Source organism: Neophocaena asiaeorientalis, unplaced genomic scaffold (assembly GCF_003031525.2).
Source record: "Neophocaena asiaeorientalis asiaeorientalis breed wild unplaced genomic scaffold, Neophocaena_asiaeorientalis_V1.1 scaffold14, whole genome shotgun sequence".
NCBI lineage: Eukaryota > Metazoa > Chordata > Mammalia > Artiodactyla > Phocoenidae > Neophocaena > Neophocaena asiaeorientalis.
The window spans coordinates 8,340,963-8,351,135 of NW_020175192.1; positions in this window are offsets into that span (position 1 = coordinate 8,340,963).

The following is a 10,173-nucleotide window of genomic DNA, read 5'->3' on the forward strand; positions in this document are numbered from 1 at the left end:
ATGATCTCACTTACACATGGAATGTAACAAAGCCAAACTCATGGAAACAGAGTAGAATGGTGGTTGTCAGGGGCTGGGAGGTGGGGAAAATGGGAAGATGTTGGTCAAAGACACAACCTTTGGTTTTAAGATAATTAAGTCCTGGGGCTCTAATATAAAGCATGGTAACTGTAGTTAACAATACAGTATTATATACTTGTATTTTATACTTGAAAGTTGCTAAGAGAGTAGACCGTAAACATTCTAATCACCCGTGGGGGGGCACTATAACATGTGAGGTGATGTAAGGTTAACTAACCTTATTGTGGTAATCATTTCACAGTGTATACATGTATCAAACCATCATGTTGTACACCTTAAACTTACACAATTAAATGTCAATTATATTGGGTTGGTCAAAAAGTTCATTTGGGTTTTTCCATAAGATGTTATGGAAAAACCCGCATGAACTTTTTGGCCAAACCAATATCTCAATAAAGCTGGCAAAATAAAAGTGATATAAAAATATGTCATAAATTAAAAATTCCCTCAATGTGCTTAAACACACTCAACACAGCAGAAGAAAGAATGAATGAACTTAAAGAAAGGACAGTAAAAATTAGCTAAAGTAACAGCTAAAAAGAAGAAAGAATAAGACAATCAGAAGAGAGCATCAGGGCTTCCCTGGTGGCGCAGTGGTTGAGAATCTGCCTGCCAATGAAAGGGACACGGGTTCGAGCCCTGGTCTGGGAAGATCCCACATGCCGCGGAGCAACTGGGCCCGTGAGCCACAATTACTGAGCCTGCGCGTCTGGAGCCTGTGCTCCACAACGGGAGAGGCCGCGATAGTGAGAGGCCCATGCACCGCGATGAAGAGTGGCCCCCGCTTGCCACAACTAGAGAAAGCCCTCGCGCAGAAACGAAGACCCAACACAGCCATAAATAAATAAATTTAAATCATACGGGCTTCTAAGAAGACCTCTGCTTAAAATAAATAAATAAACTTACATTAAAAAAAAAAAAAAAAGAAGAGAGCATCAGAAATCCGTGGGACAATATCAGATGGTCTAATACATCAAATATGTCAAAATACCAAATGAGAAGATGGCACACTAGCAATATTTGAAGAGATAATGGCTGAGAATTTTCCAAAATTGTCAAAAAGCATCAATCCACAAAGTAAGATAAGTAAATGAAACAGGACAAATACAAAGAAAAAAACACTTGGTCACATCATAGTCAAACTGCAGAAAACCAAAGATAAAAGGAAATTTAAAAAAAGGCAGTAAGACAAATACAAATACATGCAGTGAGCAAAGCTATGAATAATTGCTGACTCCTTTTCAGAAGTACCAGAGGACAGAAAAAAAAAAAATAAATGACATCTGTAAAATACTGGAGAATTTTTCTAACCCCAGATTCTATATGTAATAAAAATAGCTTTCAGAAACAAAGCTAAATGAAAACATATTCAGAAAGTCAGTAGTTGACAGATTTGTCTCCAGTAAACCTGTACTACAGGAAATGCTAGCAGAAGATATCCAGACCCAAGGGAAGTAATAACAGATGGAAGTCTGAATCTTTGGGAAGTAAAGAAGAGATCTAGCATATATGGTAAAAATAGAACACATTTCATATTCTATTCATAGATAGATACATACAGACTACATATAGACATACATTGATAGATACATAGGTAGATATTTGATATATTGATAATGACATAGATGCATAGATAAATACTTGTATCTATGTTCTTAAATTTATTTAAAGAGCCATTAACCATTTAAAGCAAAAATAATAACAACATAGAATGTTATTTGCAGATAAGTAGAAGTAACATATAGGGCAACGAAAGTATAAATGGCTAAGGAGTTGATACCATTGAAGGGGTGATTAGTATAAAAATTTTATTTCATCAAAAAAGATAAAAGGAAAGGTGTCACGGAGAAACAAAGAACAGGTGAGATAACTATAAAGCGCATATCACAATGGTAGACAAATTGAACTGTGTGAAAAACTAAATTAAATCTTAAGCTACCAGTCACTCCTATTAAAAGTCTGAGGTTGACAGACTGAATTTAAAAAAGCAAAAACCAATTATATGCTATTTACAGTAACCACACTTTAAATACAAAGACACAGCTTGAAGTTATAGGGAGGAAAAATATGTACAATGCAAGTTCTAAGTCTAACAAATAAGACAGAAAATACTACCAGGCAGAAAGAGGGGCTTTCTATAATGGTAATGGAGAATAGTCATCAAGATGACATAGAGATCGTACTTGTTGGTGCATCAAACAATAGAGCTTTAAAATCAATAAAGCAAAACTGACATAGCTAAAGAAATAGGTGAATCCACAGTTGTACTTAGAGATTGTAACATTATTCTTTTGAATAATTGATAAAACAAGTAGACACACACAAAGAAAGTAAAAATATAGAGAATTTGAACAATACTGTCAACCAATTAGATCTATTTGATATTCATAGAAGATCGCACCCATTAACTTCAGAATAACCATGTATCGCATGTGGAATATTAACCATGCTGTGCTAGACCATCCAAAGGTCTCAATATTTTTCAAAGAATCAGTTATTTGGAAAATTCCCAAATATATGAATATTGATCAAAAACAGTTTTGAATAATTCATAGATCAAAAAACCCCAACAAAAACTAAAATATATTTTGAAATGGATGAAAATAAAAGCACAACATATTAAAGTTTGCAGATAGCAACTAAGGCAGCTCCTAGAAGAAAAATTTTACCTTTAAGAGTATATATTATTAAAGAAGAAAAGTAGAAAATCATTGAAATGTAACTTTAGAAAACCTAGAAATAAAAAAAATTACAGTAAAACCACAGTAGAAAACAAAAATAATATGAGTGGAAATAATTGAAATAGAAAATATACAAACAATAGAGAAAACAACAAAGTAAAATTTGGCCTAACAAGATTGATCAATGAAAAAGAAATAAAAGATCAGTACCAGGAATGAAAGAGAGTCTCTCGCACAAAGTATAAATACGTGATGTGTGGGGATTTATAAACAACTTCTTGCCAATAAATTTGAAAACTTAAAATGCGCAGATACCTTGGAAAATTTAACTAACCAAAACTAAAATAAAACAAGGTAAAAAACACTATATCAAAGACATTTAATTTGTAACAAAAAAATCCTCTAGATGTCTTCACTTATATAGAATTCTAGAAAATAGGTGAGAAATAATACTAATATACACAAACAGAAAAGAGTGAATGAGGATAAAGCTCCAGACTCATTTAATAAACCAAGAATAACTCTAATACCATTAGAATGAAAGAAAACTGCAAATAAATATCCCTCATTAAATAATAGAAAACAAAGTCCAGTAATTATTGAAAAACTAGCACATCATGATCAATGAGATATATCACAAGAATGCTTACTTGTTTTAACATTTGAAAATCAACCCATGGAAATCATTGCACTGAAAGAATAAAGAAGACTGTGATCTTCAAAAGTAATGGAGAAAAAGCATTTGGCCAAATTCAATTACCAGTCACGATAAAAACTCTCAGCCAACTAAAAATAGAAGAAAATTTGTTTAACCTTATAAGATGTACCTACAAGAAACGTACAGCTAATATCATAATTAATGGGAGACAATCACCACTTTTTCTTTAAGACTGAGAACAAGACAAAGGTATCTATTCTGACTGCTTCCATTTAACCTCGTGGGGCAGGCCCTAGCCAGTGCAGTTAGGCAAGAAATAAATGTCATTAAGATTGAGAAGAAGTGAAATTGTCTTTATTCTCAGATGCAATTGTTGCATACATGCAAATCATTATGGAATAATTACAAAAACATCTCCTGGCACTAATATGGAAACTTAACAAGTTAACAGGATACAAAGGCAATATTAAATAAAATTATATTTCTCATATTGCCAACACAGGAGTGAAATTGAAATCTTAAAAATAACACTGTTTGTAATATAAGAACATTAAACACCTTGAAATAAATATAACAAAAATGTTTATGACCTCCATACTGAAAATGGTAAAACGCTGCTACAAGAAAATATAGGTCTTACATAAATAAAAAGATATAAATAAGAATAAAATATAATAATAAAAGATTTCATATAATAGAAGACAGTATTGTCAGAAGTTTCACTTTTCTCAAAATGATCTTTAGATTCAACGCAATTCCAATCAAAACTCCATATTAGAAATTTTTTGAAAAAGAACACAATTTCTAAAAAGAGGAATGGAGCTGTGAGCCACAACTACTGAGCCCATGTGCAACAACTACTGAAGCCCGCTCACCTAGAGCCTGTGCTCCGCCACAAGAGAAGCCACCTTAATGAGAGGTCTGTGCACCACAACGAAGAGTAGCCCCTGCTCGCTGCAACTAAAAGAAAGCCTGTGCGCAGCAACGAAGACCCAACGCAGCCATAAATAAATAAATAAATTTATTTATTTTTTAAAAAACAGAGTTGTATCAGCATAAATTAGACAAATTAATCAAAGGCAGACACTAGAGTCCAGATAAGCTCACTAATATTATTGATTCCAAACAAAGTACCAAGTATGTTAGATGAAGACAAGATAGTTGTTTTGACAAATAGTGATAGAACAATGGAATATTTGCATAGAAAAAACGGACTTGAAACTTATTTCAACTGTTGAGGCATAATTAATTTTTGATGGATCATAGAGCTAAATATCAAAGCTAGAACCACAAACCTTCCAGAAGAAAACGCAGGAGAATACCTTTGTGACCTTAGGCTGGGAAAATATCCTGTAGGTAAGTCACAAACTACAAACCACAAAAGAAAACAATGATCATTTGGGCTTCTCCAAAATTAAAAATTTCTTCTCATCAAAGGCATTGTTGAGAAAATGAATAAGCAAGCCCGGGTCCTGCTCATGCAGGTCAACTAGCAGTCACACCCTCTCAATTACTTCCTCCAACAGGGAAAAAAACCAGGAAATCTCAAATTTCATTGCCAGTGGGTGTGCGGATTTATTCAATCACTTGGAAATTGTTCAGCAGTTTCTCATAAACAAATAGCTACCATATGATCCAGCAATTCAACTCCTAGGTAAATACGAAAGAAACCACATGTGTTTTGTATATAAATGTCTTGTATATAAACTTTATTCACAATAGTTCCAAACTGTAAACAACCCCAATGTCCACCAATAAAGAAATAGATTGACAAATTGCTGTATAAACATAGAATAAAATATGAAGCAAAAAAAAAAAAAGGAACATTACTTATATACATAAAATGGATGAATCTGAAAATGTTACGTTCAGCCATCAAACCCAAACACGAAAGAAGACATACTGTATGAATCTGTTTATATGATAATCGAGAACATGGAAAACAATTCATGGTGACATCAGAAAGTGGTTGCCTCTTGGCTGGGAGCAGGGGAAGGAGAAGGATAAATAGGCAAATTAACTGAAAAGGGCACAAAGGGTCGTTTTGGGATGATGGGGCTATTTATAGCTTGTTTGGTGTAGTCATTTCATGGGTGTATACTTTATGGTGTATACAGTTGTCAAAATCATCAAACTGAACATTTAATATCTGTGCATTTTTCATACGAATTTATATCTCAATAAATGTAATACAAATAAATAAACAAGAAGGAAAAAAATTAGTGGTCAAATTGAAGAAATTTAAGGGTAGCGATACCCTCAGATAATGTTATTCATACCACCCCATGGAAAAGTGAACTCTCACACGTAAACATTCATCTGCTCTGTGGGAGGCTTGCGGTGGGAGAACATATTGTATAGACAGCCTTGCAAGCGGCTGTGTTTATTTTCGGTTTAAGACAAGGAGACAATAACAGGCTGTGAATTTGAGATGAGGAAAATTATTGTGGAAAGAGCTGTTAGGTATGTGAGAAATGGCAAGAGGAATGGGCTTCAGAAAAGAGCAGTCTGAGTGTCTTCTCAAGTGGCTAAGAAGCTTATCAGGGGACAGGAGGCTGATGTTCTTTTGTGCGTGCATTGATTTGCACAATCCTCAGATTCAAGCACCATCTTCTCAATAAGCTGAAACAACACTTGGGCCAAACTTAATCTACAAGGGAAAGAAAAACCTCCCTGGAACATACACCCACCCCACCCCTCATGGAGTTCTAAACTCCTGATGGCCAGCTGCAACGTGAAGAAAAGTGACCTTTATAGTCATCATCATTTGCATTCATGTCAGTAGAAGTAGTATAATTCCTGCAGTTACTAGCTGGACCAACTAGCAATTTGGGGAACAGTTGAGATTTAAGCCTTTTTTAAATCTAAAGAGATCAAACCGTCAGTGAACTGTGGCCAGCTTGCTGTGATGATACCCTATGTCAAATATAAGAATTGATCAGTGATTTAGAAAGCTAACACTGGACCCTTTCTCTACATTTTATGGAAAGAGAGGAAATCATATACTTTAGCCAATAATCATTTATACCAGTTTAAACATTTTTAAGTGCCCTTATATTTTTTCCAGTTTTATTGAGATATAATTGACACAACAACATTGTATAAGTTTAAGGTATAAAACATAGTGATTTGACTTACATCATGAAATGATTATCATAATAATTGAACATCCATTATCTCACATAGATACAAAATAGAAGAAAAAGAAAAAAAATATTTCCCTGTAATGAGAGCTCTTAGTATTTACTCTCTTATCAACTTTTATAGTAACATACAGCAGTGTTAATTATGTTAATTATATTTATGATGTTGTACATTACATCCCTAGTACTTATTTATTTTATAACTGGGAGTTTGTACCTTTTGATGCCTTCATCCAATTCCTACCCCCGCCCCCCGGCAACCCCACTTCTGGTAACCACGTATCTGATCTCTTTTTCGAGGAGCTGGTTTGTCTTTGAAGTATACTTGACCTACAACACTACGTTAGTTCCTGTTACACAACGTAGTGATTCGGTATTTCTGTGCATTTCAAAATGATCGCTGTGATAAGTCTAGTTACGATGTCACCATACAAAGGTATTACATATTTATTGACTGTATTCTCCACACAGTACATTTCACACCTGTGGCTCATTTATTCTACGAAAACGCCCCTATATTATTATCTCATTTTCTCTTTCTCCAAATCTCTGAGGACTAGAGAGTTTTAACTGGCTTGAACTTTGGTCTTCTCACTTACGAATGGAGATAAACGGTTTGCCCACCTCACATGGTAACCTATGAAGCCCTAAAGTGTACTACTTCCCAATACTACATCTCAATTGATGCCATTCCATTCTCGTCTCTGTTTTCTAATTTTTTATAGCAATCCAGCCGCAAGGGTGGGGTGAAATACAAACTCTTAGCACCAATGCTAGTGAAGACATTGCTTAGGAAGAACCTTCTGTAAACTCACTAAAAACTGTATGTAGCCAGATATCTAAAGAAAGAGGCAGCCTGCAGTTTCAGACAATCTATCCAAAAGAAAAACAAATACCATGTTTGCGGGGAACGTAGATGGCTGAACCAAGTATTCGTAACTTCCCGGAATCAGGTCGTAAGGCTGAATGAGCCTTACGATTTGATTCCAGGAAGTTGTCCATGTCACATTGTAGGTGGTGTAGGTGGCAGGCATTTGTAACAACATTAGGCTCAGTTTGATCCTAGCCTTGCTTTCTCTCATTCTCTTCTGGGTGAACATAATATCTTATCTCCTATTGTTCGTTGTTTATTTTGGATTTGCTTTCGATTTTCCTTACTTGAAAAATCCTTCCGGATTTACATCCATGAAAGGTCATAAAGAATACAAGAGAATAGCTATGAGTGACGCAGCTGAGGCTTGCTAGAACATGGGGCAAGAAGCTGTGGGCAGGGAAAGTGCATGGTAAGAAGTTGGGAGCCTAAGGTCGTTCTGATGGGATATGTCCTGGTGGGAAATCCAGTGGGGGTCTGTGGACAGCAAAGACAGAAGGGTGCGTATCTGAGTGGTAGAAGCCTGGATGGAGAGCCTATGGAAAGGGGAGAGCCAGGCAACATAGGAGGGTACTTTCAGGCAAAGAACCAATGTTCAAATATGAATTCGACAAATATTTATTGAGAATATACCATTTGCCACACATAGTGCTCAGTGCTAGGAAAGCAACTGTAAAGAAGAACAAGAAGTATCAATTATCACATTTGACTCCATGCTTTGCGAGATAAATGTACATGTTGAGAGTATGGAGAAAATGTAGCAACATGGAGACATGAGCTTATATACTTTTTTTTTCCTTTTTAAAATTTTCTGTTCTGAGTTTTTCTGTTTGGTTTTGTCTTACTTTCAGAAACTCTGAATGACTCTATTGAAATTCTATTTTGAAAATCCGTATCACCTGTTCCTAATTTCAGGAAACCATCAATCTGTTTCTTTAAGAATCATGAAAAAGATTAGTTTAATTATATGGTGTTTTCTTCAGCAATTTTCTTCAGCGGTACATGGGATTAGAACAATTTTTTCCTGCTGCTCCATTGCATTCTTCATACTATTGTGCCCGCCTCACGTCCAGAGGTCCCATCTCAGATGCTACAGCTCTGTGTGCAGAGAGTTGGCATTATTACGATCGGAACATTATTTATTCCTATTAAACAAAAGGTGGTTTTATGTAAGTGTTAAAACATTATTGCTTTTTGACTCCCTGGATCCATCAAATACCAGCTTGTGCTATACGGCCTGGCAGGGAGTAATCATATGTTAACATTCAGCCCTGATGTACACAGAAAATGAAACTAGTATTTGTTGTCTTTAAACATTAGAAACGTGCTCCCTTCTGATGGCTGTTTTTTTCCCCAGAACAACCAGCTAGAAGTAAGTAAACAGAGAGCTTTCCTAAATTCTGTGCTTGGAAAGAAAATGGACAAAAAGCTCTCAGAAACCTAAGCCTCATTCTTCAGCCCTGAGACAGCAGGTCAGGAGACAGAAACTTGGGGGCTTTGCAAAGGCTTTGGAAAAAATCTAAGAAAAAAAGACGCTGAATATATCAGTAGGACATGGCAGAGAGAAGTGGAAGAAGTCTGTCTCTAATCCCCAGATCAAGCAAACTTGTCAGCTTCCCCTTATCCAAAGGATATCTTTAAAAAGAGTGAGGTCATCTGTCCACCCTCATTTTTCCTTGGATTTTTTTATTTCTTAAATGCAATTCTAAAAACAAGCAACTAATTTCCATGGTCTTTTTATTATTTACATATGTTTATGTCTTTGTCATGAGCAACTAATACTGTTATGAATAACTATACAAAGCAGCCTCTGTGTGGTGTCATCAGGAGACTGGGGTCCTAGTCTTGCTGTGCCATTGAATGACTACCAGTGTGACGTTATGTGATACCCAATCAGCAACATCAGCTCAGCTGGGAATATGTTACAAATGCAAATTCTCAGGACCTAGAACTACTGCATCAGAAACTCTAGGAGTGCGTCCAACATTTGTGTTTAGCAATTTGTGCTCTAGATATTCTGCTAAGAGCTAAAATATGAGGAACACTTCTTTAAGCAATAGATGTTTTCTGTGACTCAGTTTCTCCTCTACAAAATGAGAGAGTTCATCTAGATGATGTTTTCGATGTATCTGACTTACATGTTGATCTTCTAACATTTTAAACTGGATAAAGGATAGTTATTGGCCGGATGTTTAGGCAGCATAGTGCCTGCTACATAGCAGGTACTCATGAAATACGATAGTTATGAGATGGCCTCTGCCCCGACTGGAAAACACTCACATCTTAACGGGGAAATACTGCAGGACTATTGCCATTTGTTTGGATGAACTGGAGCTACCAAGTAGAATTCTGCTTAGAAGCAAGAGTAAATAACTCTGCTCAGAGGAAAGTGTCATGAAAGAAATGTATATTTCACAAGACTCTTAAGAGTGAGGTCATCAGAGAATGGGAGAAAGCCAAAGAATACAGCAAACACAAAGGAATTAGGTGTGGAAGAGCAGTTTGTTGTGGAGTGTGAGAAAGTGTGTGCAGAAAAAACAGTGATTTCCACTGAGAAACTCTGTTAAGGAGGGTTGTGTACATTTCCCAGACTTCTGTAGCCAGTATAAATTTGCAACTGTGAACCTGTGTGTGTGGGAATATCACTTTTTTTCTTATTAAAGCAAATCATATTTGACTCCAAGCTTCCATTCTGCTAGACTGGCAAGAGATTCAGTAGTCTCAGTCCTATACACATCG